Source organism: Lytechinus variegatus, chromosome 12 (assembly GCF_018143015.1).
Source record: "Lytechinus variegatus isolate NC3 chromosome 12, Lvar_3.0, whole genome shotgun sequence".
In the NCBI taxonomy this organism is placed as follows: Eukaryota; Metazoa; Echinodermata; class Echinoidea; order Temnopleuroida; family Toxopneustidae; genus Lytechinus; species Lytechinus variegatus.
This window is the reverse complement of record NC_054751.1, coordinates 23,585,718-23,607,445: the sequence shown is the minus strand read 5'-3', so window position 1 is coordinate 23,607,445 and position 21,728 is coordinate 23,585,718. Positions and strand designations below refer to the sequence as shown.

Genomic DNA, 21,728 nt, shown 5'->3' with positions numbered 1-21,728 from the left:
TATTGCACATAACGATTGTATCTTTAGTATTTTTCTACTGAAATAACACTATTTCCTTTCTGGTTCTGGTAGCTATGATGAAACGAAAAAAAAGTGTATCAAGTTTGTCATAACCCCGAAGGTAACATTATCAATAATTATTAATATTATCGTATAATCAATTATTATCTTTATTTTTATTACCATCAATCCTATCATCATCATCGGCACCTCAGTCACATTTGCTCTCCGGTGGCCGTGCGGCGAGTTGAATTTTTTGTTCAAACCATAGAAATGTTCGGCGGTTCGCGTGGCCGAGCACAGCATGTACCCCTCCCCCCCGAACCCACCGCATTGCAATAGACCTCACACAAAAATTTGACAAATAAATATCAATTATCATATGGCAACAATGACCCTGCCCACATTAGAGTAATCCGGATATATTTTGTAAACCTTACCCTAAAAGACCCCCGCCCCCTCCAATAATGATAGGCATCTTCGCTTTACTTTCTGATATTGCTTTTGTTTGCCAACCGCTAACAGCATGTTATTATGATATATCAAATTGAAATGAAGTAGGCATGATACATTCGATTGTCATAGTTATTGGTAACACTCACTTGGATTGTTACCATGGCAATAAAGACCCCCACCCCACCAAAAATGATAGGCATCTTCGCTTTACTCTATTATTGCTTCTGTGTGCCAACTGCTATGACAAACGGGAAAAAAAGTTACAGCTAGGTTCTACCAAATTTTCCACAAAAATATGGTTACCATGGCAACCGTGTCTCCACCCACTCCAAAATCATTAGGCGGCTTTGCTTTAGTCTACAAATGTAGACCAACATCTGCAGTATGTGTACCTCAGCTGATTCAACGAGTCTGCATAGCAGACTAGGTCTACTGAGGCTGCAGAAATGGCTCGCTCCGCTCACCCTTTCAGGCTGGTTTGCAGATCCCACCTCACGAGTCATTCAGAGTCTGCATAGCAGACTAGCTTTGCTTTACCATAATGGACCTTCATGCCACATTTGAAGATGATCGGAGAAGAAATACAGCTGGTAGAGCACTCACAAGGAAATCTCTGCCGCGGCGCGATGAGGCCAAATCCATAGTATCCTCCGAACTCTGCATGTTCGGGAGATTATGAAGCTGGTAAAAAAAATGTTAAAACGGCTTCGACTAGAGCAAATATGACTGAGGAATTAACAACAGTTTGACTCCCGTCGTCCTCATTATTCTACCTGATAGTTGGCCATTACACGAAGCGTCCCTCCCATCACGACCGTCTCTTCCCGGTAGGCCAATGTCTCCTGGTGGTCCACGGGGACCGGGAGCTCCTTCTGGACATAGAGAACACGGACCTGACATTTAAAAAATAATATTCAGTTATGCAGATCAAATTTACATGTAAATGTATTTCAATTTACTTGATCTGATTGAGACTAAAGGCCCGGTCCCCGACATTTAGGATGGATTGCGCATAAATTGAGGATAAAATTTGATTACAGACGCTAAACATCCGCAATATTCGTAAAGTATGCTGTTTTAAGACGGTTATTTTTCGCACATGCCCGTAATCATCCGCAAAGGCACATTTTTCCGTTCCCAGGAGTTTTGGGCTGCCCAAAACTCCTGGGAGCGGAAATCATCCGGTTTATATGCGCAATATATACGCAATGCATACTCAATGTATGCGCTGAATTTTCGCAGTTATCCTGTGATATCCGCAACGGACATGGGATTGCGGATAAGTAGCGGACTGGGATAGAATGCGAAACAAATGAATAGCGTGCCTAATACGACTTTATACCAAGCTATAATAATTTATAAAGAATGCTTACAGACTGGTCACGAATAGTGCGTTTGTATTACGACTGTTTCGCGAACAATTTGCGAGTACACAGCAAACATTCATCGTAAACCCAGATTACTATATAAATGTAACAGAAAATGAAATTTGACCGTCATTTTTTGTGTAGAATATAGGATGTTGCCATGGATCATCACGGACATTTGATAGTTGCAGCCATCCAACAACATAACAATCTTCTCTTCCAAGTTCAACGTTTGATCCAAATACGGAAAAGAAAGCGAAGGAGAAATCAAAGAGCTGTCTGGGTGAGACCTTGGATTGACAGAAGATCCACGTGCCTTCCAGAACTTTATGAGAATGCCCCCAGACATGTTTGACGAACTGGTGAACCGGCTCACTCCTCGACTGCTCAAGACACAGACCAACTTCAGAGCGAACTTAGAGCCTGGACTCAAAGTGGCCATAACCCTACGCCATCTTGCCTCTGGTTCAAAATACAGGGACATGCAGTACGGTTGGAGGGTCCCTCACAGCACAATCAGCAAAGTTGTCAGAGAAGTATGTACAGCCATATCAGAAGAGTACTTTGATGAACAGATGACTTGCCCTACCAACGATGAAGAATGGCGTGAAATTGCCAATGACTGGTTGCAGAGGTGGAACTTTCCTCACACAATCGGCGCGATTGATGGCAAGCATGTGGCATGCAAAGCTCCCCCAAACTCAGGCACGGAATATCACAACTACAAGGGCTTTTTCAGCATCATTTTAGTTGCCCTGGTCAGTTCTGACTACAAGGTTCTTTGGGCTGACGTATCAGGAAACGGTTCCGCATCAGATGCTCAAATATACAACCAAAGTGAGCTGAAGCAAGGTCTCGAGAACGGCGACATTATGGGTTGGCCAAATCCAGATCCCTTCAAGTTACCCAAATGACACCCAAGATGTCCCATACTTCATTGTGGGCGACGATGCTTTCTATCTGAGAACATACCTAATGAAGACATACAGTGCAAAGGCCCTGACCAGGGAAGAGCGTATCTATAATTACAGGCTGTCGAGGGCCAGGAGAGTCGTCGAGAACACATTTGGTATCATGGTGCAGACTCCCTGTGCCTTAGCTCCCCTCGTAGAACGCACACTTCTGGAGCACATATCGTTCCCTATCTGTAAGCTTTTTCGGAGCCTGTCCCGACTTGACGCGGTGAAGTTTAACATACCAAGTATGCATAACCCGCCACCATCCCTGTAGATGCTCTGATGTTATCTCAAGCTCAGTGGCTTTTTCTTCCCACAAAGCTTCTTTCTGTTTGTGTCTTTAACCATCCTACTTCCCCTTCTCCACAAAAGCTCATTTTCTGCTAACCATTCGAAGGCATTATCTTCTTGGTCGGGTTTGAGGGAGAAGCTCTTTCGTGGCCTCTTCTCTTTCTTCTTTTCAGCTTTGTCATCTCTAGGCTGACTTGGACCAGGGACCTCATCGGCGCCAGGGAGGTCTTCTGGAGGTGGACTCGGTGACCTTGGGGATTGTGGAGGAGGTGGTCACGGAGCCCTCTCTCCAACTTTGCTTGTCTTTTGTTTCTCCTTTCCTCTTGATTTGGCTCTTGTTGACATGTTGCTACTTTCTACAATGTTGATAAAGATAATGACGCTGAAGAGTGGAGTGCTCTTCTTTTATATGGTCTCGATTCAAATGTATCACATTCGCAATGCGACCGTTGTTTCCGCACCATGTGCGCATTGCATTCTATATGCATACGTAATACTTCCGCAATAATCGTTTAGCATCCTATTTTTGTCCGCAATACATGTGTTATACTTCCGCATTACTTTCGTTACATTTTCGCAATGTCTGCAATACATTCCACAATTTTACAAGCAATATCCCTCGTAAAATAGCATTCGCAAGGTAATTCGTTTTTATTCGTGATATTTCCGCTTTTAATCGTAATTTGTTCGCTGTACATCTTTTATGTATCCGCAATTTTAAAGCGGATTTTTATTTTTTTGCCAAATTTAATGCGGATGACAACGAATGACCGAAATTTGTATTCGCAATTCATGCGTAATTCAACTCCCCCCCCCCCAGTGGGACCGGGCCTTAAAACGTTTGAATAACGGAAAATTCACATGTTTAACGGATAATAAAAGATTTGCATTATTAATACAGATTATAAATACAGGTTAATGATTCCTTCCATTATAAAACTATGTTTTATGGCAGCAATAATGTTCCCATATGTAACACACGTAGTTCCGACAAAATATATTAAAGGGAAGTTCACCCTGACGAAATTTTTTTTGAAAAATACCCAGGAAAAAAATAATAAAATACGGATGAGGATTTGAGCAAAATCCATGTAAAATGCATAAATTACATTTTTGTTTAATGATTCACGATGATGACTAAGTGTGTTCTTTATTCGGGAGCGGGTGTGAAATAATTTGTCGATTGATAACTTTTCAGGGCAAGGCAATTTCCTTGGTCTGGGTGAACTTCCCTTTTAACTAAAGTATCTTCCAATACACTACATGTATTGCACAAAATTGACTTCATCATCGTGGCAAAGTTTACACCAAGGAAGGTACAAGTTTGCTCATGAATCAATGGTAGCACCTTTTGGCATATTTGGGGTGTAAGCTTGCATCATGGGTGAGAAAAGGTGCAGTAATTCACCTTATTACTATTCTTTGTACCAATAAATGCTCGACTGCATCCTGAGAAGTGCAACATTTTCACTTTTAAGGTGCATAATGGACTTTACGAAAGGTTCAAATTTGCATCTTTATTGCATGGTTCATCTCTGTACCATATTAGGGAGCCGAAAAAAGGCATCATCTGAGTAAATAATTTTATAAATGAAAACTAATAATCCTCTCCATATTATTTATTCCAATTACCTTAATAATCATGTTTCTGAATTGTTTTGGCTTCGTAAAATTAAGTTTAAGTTAGATTTTAACTTTCTCGTTATGTCGTTTTTGTAGTTCATTTTTTATAAGCATCAAGCATTGAGGTTATTATTGCCTACATTTATTCAGTTAACTTTTACAACTTAAGTCCACCATTGGAAAAGGTAGGTGCATATTCAATATCCCGTTATAATCTATTGAGTGTGATATACGCATACGTGCATTTATCGCGAAGGACTATATCAATTAAGATATAGACAGAAATAAAGAATAAATAGATCTCGAATAATGGTTTGTTCCTCTCTCTCTCTCTCTCTCTCTCTCCTTACCTCTGTCTATCTACCTTGCCTCTTTTTTATTTTATTTTCTGGTATATTCTTTTAACAAAATCTGTTATCTTGAAATTAAGTTTTGTTGGTCTAAGTGTGGAGATTTAGACGTAAATTTTAGCAGGCATTCTTTTTATTTCTACCTAACTTGGGAATTTATGTCTTTGATGTTGCTGTCTTATATGCATTGTTTTTTGATCCGTAAAAGACTTGAATGAAATGGAAAAGAAATGGGAAATAATGTAAAATGAGCGGCTATCAGATAGTCATGATTGGAATAGCGCCAGTATAACTTACATATAATTTTATATATGGGCGATTCCACACTAGAACTTCAAAAATATCATCAATTTAAACATGCTTTCAATAAGTCATAAGTAGTGTAATATTTTACTATGATACCTAAATTTTATGAAAATTATGAGTTTTAACCAAAAGTGAAGACAGATATAGTTTTAATTGGGGGGAACAATGTAATTTTAAATTTTCATTAATTTTGCTCATTGAATAGTCAAGTACAAACACCGCCTGAAAAAATTATTTGCAAAGCAAGAGAAGATTGAAAATATTGCAGGTCAATAGAATAATATATTATTGATGGTTCCAAATAATATCTACAACATTTTCATGATCCATAATAGGGGCAGCCCTGATTTTTCCGAACCTATTTTTGGCAATGTCCCGGACGACACGTGACAATGCAAAAGTTTTACCTACAATTTTATTTCTGATGATGCAATTTCATAAAATTGGTTTCTCTTTGTTTGACCCATGGGTGATCGATTTATCCCATAAGGATCTAATTACTGCCCTTCATTTTTCAATAATTGTCCTATTAAAAGTTGTACCGTACGACACATGCTGTGTCGTACGGGACATGTCCCGTACGACACACAATATAATAATGCATTTAATTGCAGGATTTGGATTCAGAAACCATAAATAGTAAGCATATTTAAATTCATTTAATTGATTTAACATAAAGTGAACTGAAAAAGTACTTTGTTTATCTCCATAGAACATGAAATAGGTGATTCTAAACATTTTTATTGATTTCATGTAGGCTTATTCTTTTGTGAATCCCTTCAGCTAAACTGGTGATTTTCACTGATCAGAGCAGCTAGGTTAATTTCTTTTCATTGAGTATGAAAAGAAAACTTTTATAATTATTTCAACCTAGCCTGGAAGATTATTTCCTCTTGCATGCTAATGTGGAATTATTATAATATGTAAAAAAAATACATATCAATCATCATGATCATCTATTTGGACTTCCCTTGATGATCACTATGTTTTTATATACAGTATTGAAACTCCTTACTTTTTTCAAGCTGTAAAAAAAATCTGGAAAATAAGACAAACCATATGGTTTCATTAAATGCAGATGGGTTCGAAAAAGTAGAACCGCATTTCTTTAGAAAAAAAAATTGTGGAATTACAAGTGACAGTGTATCATGTAGATATACATTTTATATAAAAAAATATAACATTTTAGCCCCATAATTTACACAAAGTTTCATTCATTTATTGTTTAAATAGTGTTTGGAAATTATCAATGAATTCCCTAAAATATAACTTCACACAAACCTCAAGTTTTTCAGCTCGTAGAAATGCTGTGAACACTTGTACATTTCCTATCATGAAAAAATTATAACATATTGCTCCCAATTGTATATATTGAGGTTACTTAATTATATTGTCCTGAATGACTACTTATTAAAAGATTTTTCATAAAAAAGGAAGAATTTAGGGGCAATGGTCCTTCTAATTGATAAAAAGTTTTTTTTTTCATTCAGGCTGCCCATTAAACACACAAGTGCCTGTACAACACACAAGTGTCCCGTACGACACAGAAGTGTACTGTACGACACACAATTGTCCCGTACGACACATTATTTTGTTTATGATATATTGACAGAAATATTCAGCTAATTAGCAGTTTCTAACCTAATGAATGTCTTAGTTTGATAGGATTATCATTATCATCAGCCAAATATTGTGATTGAAGAAGCCAAAGTGACATAAAGGAAGAAAGTTTGGCTTCAATTTAGAGATGTCCCGTACGACATATTTTGAATGTCCCGTACGCCACAATGTTCTCGAAAATTATAATTTGCTTTATTTATTCATGAATGTTTATTTTGCTTTCTTTTATGTGTTTGTCCATGGGTAATTGAGTGTCAATTTGAGTTCAGTTTCTATGAAATTTATCTGCCCAACTCACAGACTTTTGAGTACAAACTTGAGGTTTCTAAAAAAAGCCAGTTTTTCTGCGTCCGTACGACACATTACTATTTTAAATCTGTATTGTACAGGATGTGAATTCAAGTCATGTTAAGTCTTGGTTTTTCTAACACTCTGGTAGTACTTGATGATCACCTATAGTTACTGGAATATTTTTTGTTTCTTCTTGTCAAAAATTGTCAAATGTTCTCTAAAGGTCCCGTACGACACGTATGGAATCACCCATATATATAAATTCTCTTCATTAAAAAAAACTTGTAAGTTAAACTTTTAAAAGACAATATAACTTTCATGTTAATCATTCAATTATAAATACGCTCTATTTCTGGGCTGGCTATATTTGGAACATGAAAAGTTTGAATCAATAACGGATCCAGGCGAGGGTACATCCGACCCGTGCCCACCCCCGAGGGTAATAGCAAATATTTGTAAGGTGAATATGTCGTTCATATACTCAAGTCTTATTTCCTGAACGAAATGACATCAATTTTGTAGTGAATCCCATGTTTACTTGCATGTCATTTTGTTCATTGAACAAAGTGACCTCAATTTTGGAGTGAATACTTTATTTATCTATCATTGACATACAGTGCGTATCAAAAAAAGTTTACACTCAGAAAAAATCCTGTAAAATCATACATTTGTAACATCCTGAAGATTTTTCCACATTTTAACATTGGTACAGGTCCATTTCAGCAAATAACGATATAAATGTCGACAAATATTTCCGCTTGAGTTAGCATCACTTAACATTGAAATGTTAGTGAAAAATGATTTGAGCAGAACTTTGAAATAGTAATGCGAATAAAAGTAGATCTTAATCATGAAGAACATATGAAATTTAGCAGAAAAATTGATTTGAAGTATCTTTATCTTTAACTTGTTTTCTTGCCTAAAACACTTCGAAGAGTGCCATTGAGCCCCACCTCACTCTTCCACACACCGAGGCTATCGTGACGATATTTATTTTACACATGTGATTTTACACATGTGATTTACATGAAATGGCTTAGGCTTGTTTTTCATTTTGTTAATCATTGTGTAGCTTGGGAAATGTGTGGAGAAACAAGCATTAAATGAAGAATGAACTGTAAACCCACTATAAATTATAAAAACCGAGTGAACTTTTGTTCAGATTCAGTTATATCCTCATATCCAACTGGCACAAAAAGGGTAAAGGTTGCGCTTACTAAGTTTCAAAATTTTAATTTTGGTGGCAAATTTTGTTACAAAATGCTTGAATGTATCCGTTTTATTTCAATTGACTAAAAGTGAAAGGGAAATGTATGAGAATTGTGTTTCGCAGGGTAAGTTTGATTTCACCCTTTCCCCTTGACACAGCGTGAAAACGAGCATTTCTGCGCAAATAGATTTCTGCAAGCTTTAAAAAAATGGACAGTGCTCACTCAAGTGTAGCATATTGTCAAAACTTTTACTTTCATTAGATAGATGAGACCCAGACCCAAGGATATATGTGAAAAAAATACCCACATTATTTTTTTTTTATTCCCAGGGCTTTTTCAAAGTGTATACTTTTTTGATACGCACTGTATATTTTGTTTGCTTTCAAATTTTTCCTGTAACAAAATGACCTCCATTTTGTAGTGAATAACTTTTTTGCTTGTCAATATTTTCATTGAACAAATACTTTGCGTAAAATTTACCAAATATTGGGAATCTATTTACCTAACAACATGCATGTTCCCAATTTACCCAATAATGTGTAAACTTTTTTTAGAGTGTATCAAGCCGTTTTAGATCATTAGAAGGCAATAAAATGTTGCGGGACTATACATACCATTGATCGGACCGTCTACGTCAATAGTGAGACCAGAAGCAGTAGCAATAGTGGTAACAGAAATCATCCAGAGTAATAGATTGGTCATCTTGAATTAGAATGTCCTGGATTCCGATGTCACAGCTATGGATTTGATGCTCCTGTTGGAGTTAGAGGAATTTGTTTACGTCTCGCATTAATTAAAGATTCAAAAAGATCATTGGAGAAGTAACTCACTCAACTCAAGATGGTTGAGACAGAAATTTTCGAGTCAATGATAATCGTGGGTCTTTATTTCGAAAGATTAGTAGACTTGTTAACTGCAAAAAAAAGGGTGAACGCTGCATTTTTTAGTACAAATGCCCCACTTGGCACAAATGTTCCTTGAGTCAAAAGAAAAGGATTCATCCAAAGAGACACGCTGTTTCTATGCAAATAAGCAAGTAATTTGCATCAATTTGCATATTAGGTCGATATAGTGAAAACAAGAATTTAAGAATATATATTTAACCAGAATTGCCCTAAAAAAGACTTAGGGTAAGCATGGTAAGAGAGGGAAGAAAATTGACATAAAAAGATTGGGATATCCTTGTTTATTATTACCTAATTTACATAAATTATGCAAATTTCAATTTAAAACAGGGTATTTTTTCATGAATCCTAAACTGTTTTATAAAAAACAGCAATTAATACACAATGTCAACATTCTACATGAAAGAGAATATATTAGCGAAAACATCGATATGCTTCATGACAGTATTAGTGTCTTAATTTGCATAGAAAGTGGGCAAATATGTCAAAATGTATGACGTGATATTGCGCTAAAACAATACCAAAACAACCTCTATATCCAGTCATACTCATGAATCGGACAATAAAGCGATCGATGGTATGTCATTCGAGATAACACAATCTCAACACAATAGCTTCCATCGGCTTCTCGTATCGCTTTTGTTGGTGTATCTGCCACACCGTAATCTATGGTATATACGGGCAAAATGCATTTCGGTATCGGTAAAACACTATTTTGTTTATTTGTTTCTAATATGTTTTCTTGGAAAATTTACAGGAGACATTGATTTGCAGGTTACTGCTTTAATGAAGCTCTGGCACATGAATCATGACGAATGTACCCCACCTCAATCCATATTTTAACTTTGTTAAAATATCTTTTGGAGACCCCGAAGTGGCAAAACTGCATTCCCCCTGGCATTCCCGCTACTTTACAAAACCAGTTTGACTTGTATTATCGACTTGGAAAAGACAGATGTATGAGACATCAGTTAACATGTTTCCTGAAGATAATTTTTTTTTTTAAACCTACGTCCACGGGAGCCCTCCTAATTTACCCCATCCCCTCTCTGTATTTCGACACTAAATAAAAAAAAATATCGTGTTTTAAAGCCACCGGCAAGGCAAATTGCGTTTTTGGTATAATAAAGCAACTTTTATATCTATGTTTCATATTTATCTATATTAATATTATTATTATTGTTGTTGTTATTATCATAATTAGTGTTCTGCTCTAGCACAGTAGAGGCTATAACTCAACAGGAGCATGCTTAGGATTCCCTTTCCCTTTTGGTTTTATGTATTAAAAATAGTTTGTCTTTAGAACTCTTAAAAGATTACTTTTGTTTGTATTGATATCTTGGAATAGATTGAGAAAATACTCTACAATTGACATGTTGAAGAGCTGTGGTACAATGAAGAAAAGCCACACGTAAGTTCCAAACTACTGAAACCCCTTTGATTCCACTCTATGTTAAATTTAAATATTTTTAGAGCCCATTCGGAAAAAAGATACATTTCTACTACACACAGTAAAGCCTCTTTACTTTCTCCTCTTGAAAAGAAAACATAGAAGGCATTGTTTTATATCGCATAAAATAAGTTCGTGTACATGACGGTGGCCTGTCGAAGTTGCCCAACCCTTTATTTTGTTTTGACAATATATATTTAGAATATCGTCTAAATGAAGCCCTCATCTGGAAAAGGGCACTTTTTAAAGGCAGCATCTACATTATAATAGAGGAGGTCCCCCGGGGGGGGCACTCGACCAAAAAAGTGGTGGGGGTGTGCCGCGGGCGAGACAAAAAACGGGGGCCTTGGAGCGGGCTTATTGTAAAAAGGAGGGTCCTTGGAACGGGCTTCGGAACAACAAATGTTTGTGAAAACGGGGGTCCTTGGAACGGATCGCCAGCGTGTGAGCGCGTATGCATCCCTACGGAACGGTCATGCGTGCATGATGCAGCTAGCGCGGCCTCCGCCGGGGAGCTCTGCGGCCGCTTTTCACCAAAATTGCAGCTCATTCAACGCGATCGGAGCGGCGTAACGAAAAATATGCGAAGCTTTGGAGCGGATTTCTCTCTTCTTTTTTCTCGATAAGAAGAAAATGCTATGCCTTGGAGCGGCTTTCTTTGTTCTTTTTCTCAACAAGGCAAAAATGCTATGCCTTGGAACGGAAATTTGAGTGTAAAAATGGGGGTCCCCTCCGCGGCACATACCCACTATGCGTTATATACTTAGTGCCCCCCCGGGGGAGGTCCTGGTACTTGGAAGCGGGGGCTGAAGCCCCCGCAAGATTTTCCGGAAGGGGATGGGGTGTGCTGCGTGTGTTATTCTCCATAGACAGCACCCCTGGAATTCCGGAAGATGTGATAAAACGAAAAAAAAACGTTACCAAAAAAACCTCATTTTGTAGTGCAATCCTTTTTGTTTATTTGCTTGTTAAATTTCTTGATTTAAATTTGAAAAGAAAAAAAAAGGTTCAATGTAAAATTTTGGTCCCAAGAAATTGAACAAGTTTCAGCCCCTCTTCCCAGTGCCAGGGCATCCTCTATAAAACACGATATTTTTTTATATATAAAGTCGAAATACGGGGAGGGGATGGGATAAATTCGGAGGGCTCCCGTGGGCGTAGGCTTAAATAAACAAAAAAAAACTTCCTTCAGGAAACATGTTGACTGATGTCTCATACATCTGTCTTTTCCAAGTCGATTATACAAGTCAAACTGGTTTTGTAAAGTGGCAGGAATGCCGGGGGAAGCAGTTTTGCCACTTCGGGGTCTCCAAAAGATATATATTTTAATAAAGTTAAAATATGGATTGAGGTAGGATACATTCGTCATGATCCATGTGCCAGGGTTTCATTAAAGCAGTAAACTGCAAAGCAATGTCTCCTGTAAATTTTCCAAGAGAAACAAATAAAACAAAATTAATAGTGTTTTACCGATACCGAAATGCATTTTGCCCGTATGTATCATAGATTACGGTGTGGCAGACACACCAACAAAAGCGATACGAGAAGCAGAAGGAAGCTATTGTGTTGGGATTGTGTTATCTCGAATGGCATACCATTGATCGCTTTATTGTCCGATTCGTGAGTGTGACTGTGACATAGAGGTTGTTTTGGTCTCGTTTTAGCGCAATATCACGTCATACATTTTGTCATATTTGCCCTCTTTCTATGTTTTCGCTAATATATTCCATTTCATGTAGAATGTTGACATTGTGTATTATTTGCTGTTTTGTTTAACAGTTCAGGATTTATGAAAAATACTCTTGTTTTAAATTGTAATTTGCATAATGTATGTAAATTAGGTAATAATAAACAAGGATATCCCAATTATTTTATGACAATTTTCTTCTCTGTCTTAATTACCCTAAGTCTTTATTTCCAATTTTAGGGCAGTTCTGGTTCAATATATATATATATATATATATAGTATATGAAATACTTGTTTTTACTACATCGACATAATATTCAAATTTATGCAAATTACTTGCTTATTTGCATAGATACAGCGTGTCTCTTTGGATGAATATTTTTCTTTTGACTCAAGGAACATTTGTGCCAAGTGGGACATTTGTACTCAAAAATACAGCGTTCAACCTTTTAACACGTCTACTAGATGAGAGGGGGAATGAAATAGAAATGGGTGTATTTCTTGAATTTGGTTACTAATGTTTTGGGTATACTTTCCCTTTTTTCGCGCGATGTTATCTTCCATGACTCGTAAGGCACCACCAGCCTTAGTCAAGGTCAAAGGGAGAAGATATACCCTCTTCTCTTTACCAATATACATATACTCTTCTTATTTGTTTTTTCCACCAATTGAAAATCACAGAAGAAATGTTAAATTTTAAAAAGCTTTCAATTCAATTTCAATTTCGATTCATTTTATTTCATTTTCAACAGAACAAAGTAATGAGGTCAAAATAGTAACGATGAACTTGTACCGACAAAATAAATCGAGACATGTACAGTATATGATATTTATCTATAAGTAGAATAAAACAGTATAATATAAAAGTAAAGTATCATAACCATTATAAAAAAAAAATCTGAGAAAATGGAGGGATCCACTAAAAGCAGTGCTTGTATTGTGTGGACCCCTCGAAATAATTATTTTAGAATTGCCTACGAAGACAGACACGAAAGTGACAAAACAGAGAACAGAAAAACAAAAAAACAAAGAAACAAGAAAATGGAAACGCACACAAGAGATATGAAAATAAAAGTGAAAAGAGAAAGATGATAGAGCAGGACTTCAACGAGCGGATAATAACAAAAAAAGAAAATAAGTTAAAGAGGCATGAAGTGGTGAATTTAATGAAATAATTATTTAAAATTGAGGAAATGGTGACCTGTATGATTTCAGAAAATTATTTTTAAGTTTCATGTTAAAAGAACAGAGGGATGGGCTTTTAATGATATATTCAGTAAGGGAGTTCCAGATCTCGGACCATCGTATAATTTTTTTATTAACAAAGTGTTCTTAAGAGGTAAATGGAACTCATTAGACTGTCTCGTAGGGTAATGAAATTAACGATTTTGAGGGAACTTTGAATCAATTACGTGAGGAAGTGAATTGTGTCAGCCTGGCTATTGAGCCAGGCTGACACTTGCACGACTTTTGGCCACGATTTTGTCGTGGCAAGTCGTGCCATTTTTGGTCACGAACTGAGAGGCTCCCGCACGGTTTACGACTTGTTCACGCATGGTTCACGACAAGTTCACGACGAGTTCACGAATAGTTCACGAATGCGTGCCCGTCAGTGTCCACATTGACACGAACTGGCACGACGAGTTCACGCATAGTTTACGCACTTCCCGCATTGGCACGACGAGTTTGCGCAATTCGGACGGTGTCGTGCTGAACTATTCGTGAACACGACGTGAGCTGTTCGTGAACTATTCGTGACAGTCGTGGCATGGCGCGCACTGCCACGCATCCTCCCGCATCGTCCCGACGAGTTCACGAACAGTTTGCGCATAGTTCACGACCCGGTCGCTAAATTTTGTCGTGACCAAAATTTTGAACATTTCAAAATTCTCGTCCCGACATGGCACGCAGTCACGACGTGTCACAACGTGTTTACGCACACTTCACGCCAGTTCACGACTAGTTTGCGCACTGGCACGACTTGAGTCGTGCCAATGCGTGACACAAAATCGTGCAAGTGTCCGGCTGGCTTATGTTTTCATGATTTGGTCTTCGCCTTGATGGCCGGTGTAGATTGTTCAGTGGGCGCCAAAGATGACATGTGACATAATTGGAAAATGATCGGTTATGTCAGATAAGAATCCGGCGAAGGCAGGGGTTACAAAAATATTGTCTTATTATATTATAAAAAAAAAACTGTGGTAGTTTTAACTATCATTGCAATTTAGTTTTCTTATTCTCTTTGTCTTTGTCTTTGGCCTCTAGATCATATAGCATAATAAAGTACCGGTACACAAAAATTTGACGGCAAAACGAGCTCGAAAAATGCAGGTTATAAAATTTCGGTACCTTTATTTGAAGCGTGCCGAAAAGTATGAATGAAAATGACAATAATTGAAAACGTTTGTTATGAGATTGACTGTGTGATAGTAAAATATGTGTAATAGAAAATAAATGAAACTGAATAGAGGCCAAAGAAAATGACGAAACAGAAGTAAGACATGCATTGAATTTGATACAGCATTATAGTCAACTATGCAGAGACTGAATAACTCTAAAGAAATATGTACGGGAAGGCGGGGTAAGTTGTGACACTTTTTGCTTTTTGCATGTTAGAACTGATATGATTAATGATCTTGAATAAAAAGTACCTTGCCTTAATATCTAATTCTTTTGAAATATTTTAAACATATATTTAACTTTCTACCCCCACACTGAAAGTCACTGTCACCTTTGAAAAAAGAGATGTCAAATTGCTCAACTTGCCCCATCTGTGGGGTAAGTTGAGCCACCTTCTGAGGCAAGTTAAGCCACAAAACTGTGTACGAAATGTATGGGGAAAGCCAACTACCATGTCAGTTTTTTATTTCAAGTTTTTTTCAGTCGCTTATTCTCCATAAATACCAATATCCTCTAAAAGGAAAGCAGTCATGTAAACTTGCCCTTTTCTGCCTGCATATTGAAGGCTTTTTAAGGTATTTTATATACATTACCATAAGAATTACCATGGCTCAATTTGGCCCATGTGGGTTTGCTCAACTTACCCCAGTCCTAACTAAATGCGATAATTTTGCATCCACACATTTCTTATGCATCTGTCATGTAAAACTACAACAAGAATGAAGATCCATACGTGGACGAACAATGTTCTATGTTTTTATTATAAACCCCTCTAAAAAGTTCTGCAACTCAAGTTTGAGTGCTAATAAATTTCTTAGTGTGCCATCATTGGAAAGTATGATTATTCCTCTTTACGATCATGTGTCATTTGTAATGCTAGTGTTATCATGAAATACACAGACATGATAATACACAGCAATGTTAGAAATGAAATGTTGCAAAATGCGTCGTTTCCAACAGCGAATTTCCATTTAATTGTTTCGAGGATGGACCGAGTGCATTCACTGTCACCTGCATGGTATAAATTCTATAGAAATGGAGACTCTTGTTAGAAATCAATGCATTTTGCAACATTTCACTTCTGACTTTTCTCAATGTTCAGGGTGATTGCATATTTCGTGATTACATAATCACAAAAAAAATGGCATGTCATTGTAAAGAGGAATAATTCAGCTTTCCATTGATACCAGTTTCATCTTTTATACTTCATTAACCAAAAAGATATCATCCCCAAAACTCAGTTGCAAAACTTTTTTTTGAAGGGTTTATTTAAAAACGCGTGGGTGTAAAAAGCACTTGTCTACTTCACACCTTTTTTTCCCTGTTTGGCTGAAATTTGTATTTTTCCCTCTAAAAATGTACTTTTTGTTTCAAAGTTGAAAATAGTGTGGTGGAGTTAGGGGTTATGCAATGGGCCATCAATATGGCACCACACTGTAAAAACTGGTGTTAAAACTGACACTAATTGTGTTAATAGGACCACACACTGAGGTTAAAATTACACCCTAGAGATTGAACATAACATCAAAGAGTGTAAATGTAATAACCAAAGGTGTTGTAATAACACCTATAGGTGTAAAACGAACGCCACCATTTTAACACCGGTAAAAATAACTGGTGTGGTCCTCTATGTACACCGGTGAACACCAGTTTTTGCTGTGCACCATGATATCTGGCTCATTCATTATTGTCCTGAGGGTGGTGGCTTAACTTGTCCCTATGCTCAACTTACCCCGCCTTCCCTTATACAGGAATACACATACAAAGGCACATATGGATTGTACACAGCAAAAACTGTGGTGTTAACCGGTGTACATAGAGGACCACACCATTTATTCTACACCGGTGTTAAATTGGTGGTGTTAGTTTTACGCCTATAGGGGTTTTTACAACACCTATTGCTGTTTCATTTACACTCTTTGGTGTTATGTTCAATCTATAGGGTGTTGTTTTAACACCTCAGGGTGTGGTCCTCTATTAAGACCAGTTGGTGTCAGTTTTAACACCACAGTTTTTACAGTGTACCAAATGAACAGGGTTCCGTAGACACTGCATCTAAGTGAAGGATCGCAAATGCAGATACAGAGACGGAGACGGAGATATAGTGACATTATTAAGAGTGTTACAGGGAATGAGAGAATACATCGAGAGGGAGAGGTTGGAACGAGAAAAAGGGGGAGAAAGGCAGCGCATTACCTCACGTTCATCATCGAGTCCGCAAAACCCCGTGCACTTGACAATAACAGTTTGTATTTTTGTATACCTAATTTAGAAGAATGAAAAGTAACATTTCCTGATTATTTAATTTAGTTGAAATAAGATGAGGACAGGTATGCATTGAATTGCTTGATTTGGCAATTACATTCGTTAAACAAAACAGACAGTTAAACCAAGAATCCTTAGGATTGACGTAATTATTAAAGAAAAAAAAAGCCTTTACATTGAGACGAAGGGGCATGCAAAAAAAGTAACGTCCGAAAGCTTGGATACTGGCAATACTATAAAGAAAGTGGAACTGCAAGACAATTCGAACATAAAAAAGGAAGGCATGTAATGACTAAAGCCCGGACTGAAACTTTCAGAAGCTTGAAGGGGGGGGAGATAAAATGTACAAGCGGCATGCAAAACAGTTCGAACATGAAATACAGAGAGCAGCAAGAAATTCAATATAAAAAGGAGTACTTTAAATGGCAGAAAAATTCAATAAAATGAAATAAAATTACCTCCAGCATGCAAGGCAATTAAATCAGAATGGCCAAGAATTTACATTGTGAAATGTGAAGTGATTATGCAAGAGAAAAGTTGAATTTGCTGAAAGGTATAGGTAGAGAAAACACAAAGAAAAAGCATGCAACAATTAAGATCTACATTCCGTACGCCTTACCTGGAATTTGATGTCCTGTTAATCATTATGCCAGATTTTAGGGCGTCCCTTGTTAAAAATAGCTGATGATTGTCGTTATTGAAGAGGAACTGAACATTAGGAACCTTTAATTTTGATAATGAGGAAGGAATTCGGGTAAAAGAACTGGTGGACCCCAAAGAGTTGTCATTTACTTGGTATCAATAGAAATTCAGATATAAAAGATTACCAAGAAACAAGGCTGGACTTAAATAAGAGCGTATCGGAATTGCAAATTAGCATGACTTGTATGTGAGGAATAAAAGTAGTAAGAGGTTATCCACCCATTGTTAACGAATGGATGTAATTAAAGTTTGACGACGAATTGTCAATGCTTAAATCACAAGAATTTGCCTTAAGATAACAAGGAAAAAGGGAAGTTAGGTGGAGTCCAGAAATAGGGCACACCTTATTACTATGGTCGTTAGAATTTGGAAATGAAAGGAAAAGAAAGCAAACAAAATATGTTTTCTATCTTTAACAAAAGGCAACATAAAGGTGCGACTATTGAAGTCATTTGACATTAAGTCAAAGGTTATGTACATTTGAAAAGAAACTAATGCAAGGAGAGAGACGAAAAAGAGGTGAAAGCCGAAACATCAGCTCTGGAATGCTATCCTCCTCAGATAGTATACATCAGAGGTAGTTCAGTCTATGGATTTTTCAAAATAGTTGGGGGTCGTTTTGATCGCTTTAGGATGCTTTACCCTAAACGTATATCTTTATCATAAACGTGATAATTGTAATTGAAGTTTATGGAGATGAATTTTGATACAAAAGGTATCGAGAATATGCATTGTTTATTGATTTTTATGTAATCATTCGAGTTAGTATGACTTGCTACAGTTGGTTACTGCTACATAGTAAATTAATACAAGTTTTGGCGTTTGCAAATCGATAGAAATTTGTGGAATGAGTGTATATATGAATATGAATTATGTTACTTTGTATGGATATTGAAGCTTTGAATTAAAGGTATACTATTGACTATTTTCAGAGGTTATTACGTTATGGTTTAGCCTTAATATCGTGTGCATTAGCATTGTTCAGACAAATACACTTTGTAAAGTGCAGCGTCTCACTCTCTTTAAAATAAGAAAAAGAAAAAATAAACAAAAATGTTCCCCAGAACCTTTCTTCAACCCTAGAAGAACCCGAACAGGTCCTAAACACTGGACAGAGAAAGGTTCTATATAGTATACCGTGGGAGATGGCGATGGATTCGACGGGAGTTGTCTGTCTGAATAATATTTCCCAGGAAACGTCACCTTTTCTGCTACTGGTATAAAAACGAAATTAAAATAAAAACACAAAGTACATTTCAGATATCATTAAATGTATAAGATTTTTTTAATGCAAAATTAGAACAATTTTTTTTTTAATGAGTACATCCTTTAAAGAGAAATCATGCAGGCAAATAGTGTAGTTTCGAAACAAATTAAAGGAACACTGAAGTAATAATTTGCATTTTTCAAACGTTCAGGCAGGAATATATATATTAAATGATAAACATTTACCCTTATCTGTTTTTACTAGCAATTGACATTAAAAAAAAAAATCTTTGAAAATTGCTATTTAAGACAGGAAAGGAGACTTTTAGCACCTCTTCTGAATTTAACAAGATATAAGTGATATGCAAAGTACATACAATATCATTTTGCAGCAGGGTAAATAAGGGTACAAAATTTTAGACGTTTAATATAATGTGTCATTTTACTTGCATTATTTGTCTGCAGTTAGTAGCAGGATAGTCTTTCCATGGAAAGTTTATCAGTAATAATAGAACCATGCAGTAGGAATGTTGTATTAACAGTTATTTGTATGCACATGCACACGTAATACAGTCATCAATATAAAAGAGGAATTGATTAGAATATGAACCTTAAAGGACAAGTCCACCCCAACAAAAACTTGATTTGAATAAAAAGAGAAAAATTCAACAATCATAACACTGAAAATTTCATCAAAATCGGATGTAAAATAAGAAAGTTATGACATTTTAAAGTTGCGCTTCATTTCACAAAACAAGTTATATATATGAACGAGCCAGTTACATCCAAACGAGAGTCGATGATGTCACTCCCTCACTATTTCTTTTGTTTATTGTTTGAAATATGAAATATTTTTATTTTCTCGTCATTGTCATGTGAAATTAAGTTTCATTCCTCCCTGAACACGTGGAATTCCATTACCTTAACATTTTGTGTTTCAGACAAGGAGGTCCTAATCATCAAATTCGTAAAAATTGAAATGTTGTATAATTAAAATAATAAAAACAAAAGAAATAGTGAGTGAGTGACATCATCGACTCTCTCAATTGGATGTAACTGGCTCGTTCATATAACTATTTTGTTAAAAATGAGCGAAATTTTGAAATGTCATAACTTTCTTATTTTACATCCGATTTTTATGAAATCTTCAGCATTGTTCTTGTCTGATTTTTCTCCATTGATTAATCAACATTTTTCTAAGGTGGACTTGACCTTTAAACATGTGCCTACACGTATGAATACAGAGGAAAAGGCAGGCTTAGTGATTACTTTGTTTTCCAATCAGACCGTAAAAGGTGCTTTTTCCAAGACGATACTTAAGTTTTGCACACGTTGTAGTTTAGAAAGAAAAGGTACAGGATTTCTTTTTTCATTTTTCGACACTTCAGACAGAAAAAAATGTAAATGAAATGGTATTGTCAGCATGTCACCAGACTTATTTAGCATTTGACTTTGAAAACCTATATTAACTTTTTTACGAGTTACTATTCACTTTTGCAAGGTACAAGGTTCAAGAATAAAAGATGTAAAAGTTGTAGATTTCTTCATACCGATAGCTTTCAGCCGTATTATCAAGTTTACAGGAGAGCATGCTCCTCATATCGGCCATGGAGTGAAGGACCTTGTCTGAGCCCGGGTCGGCCAACAAGCCGGGACTTTCATTTCAGAGTCGCTTGGCATATCTAGTGATGAAGCAGAATGAAGGTTGAAAAGTTTTGGGGTTGGTTCTTCCCTTTACGTTTGGCTTTAGGTTCGTTTGTTTTTCGTAAATAATATTGTAGGCAGGCGTCTTAGACGATAGATGATTACTCAAATAAACGTGCTACCATATTGTAGATAACAGTTGTATTTCAAGTGTAGATTAAAGCATTTCTCATTTAGGTTTAAAATTCGCGGGCAGGAGCTCTCCAGCGACATGTCCGTTCACTACGGAGGCATGACGCAAGATCCTAGATTAGCTTAGATTATCTCTGCGAAACTTTTGCTGAAACAGTATTAGCCTAAGAAATAGATGTGATGTGGAATTGATAAGACTTCACTGTATAAAATGAAGTGCTAATTTAGTGCTTGTATAGTGACTGCACTACGAGTGCCTTTTTTCAAATTTAAACTAGAAAATGAGCACTCGTTGTGCAGTCACTATATACAAGCACTTTAAGTGCTTCATTTTTTACAATGTTGGAGAAATGTAATTTCCCTTACCTATACTGAGCTTCTCTCTTATTCACCCTGCAGTACTCCTCTGGCTCTTTCTTTGAAATCCAATTTACTTTCTGATTTGTTGAGAGGAAGTGATTGAATATATACAAAGAAGAAGATACGTGGAAAAGTACTGCGTCATGTTTGTTAATGACCTTTCATTTCTTTCATTAAGATAGGTAGATTTCAAAGCAAGAAATTACGTATGAATGCCTTACATAGCGGGATGAAGAAATTGATTAGACCAGGTGACTGGAATAGCACATCAATATAAAAACTCTATAAAGGTATTTGTTGCATTATTTTCCGCTTTGAATGTATATTAGAGGATGCTGTGCATTGTACTTGGCAAACTGTAAAAAAAACCAGTCATTCGTGGACGCATTATTTTCTTGTGGATGTGAATGAAAAACAAAAATTCAAAAGAATAAAAAATCAAGGCA

At 36.5% G+C, this 21,728-nt stretch overlaps 1 long non-coding RNA gene across 1 annotated transcript; it reads right to left on the bottom strand.

The window, feature by feature from the left end:
• Nucleotides 1–1,232: 1,232 nt before the first annotated feature.
• Nucleotides 1,233–21,417, bottom strand: LOC121425234. Its single transcript, XR_005971482.1, has 3 exons — nucleotides 21,289–21,417; nucleotides 9,086–9,225; nucleotides 1,233–1,349 (listed from the first exon to the last, which is right to left on the bottom strand). It is a non-coding gene; the product is annotated as an uncharacterized LOC121425234 (long non-coding RNA).
• Between the last annotated feature and the right edge of the window lie 311 nt (nucleotides 21,418–21,728).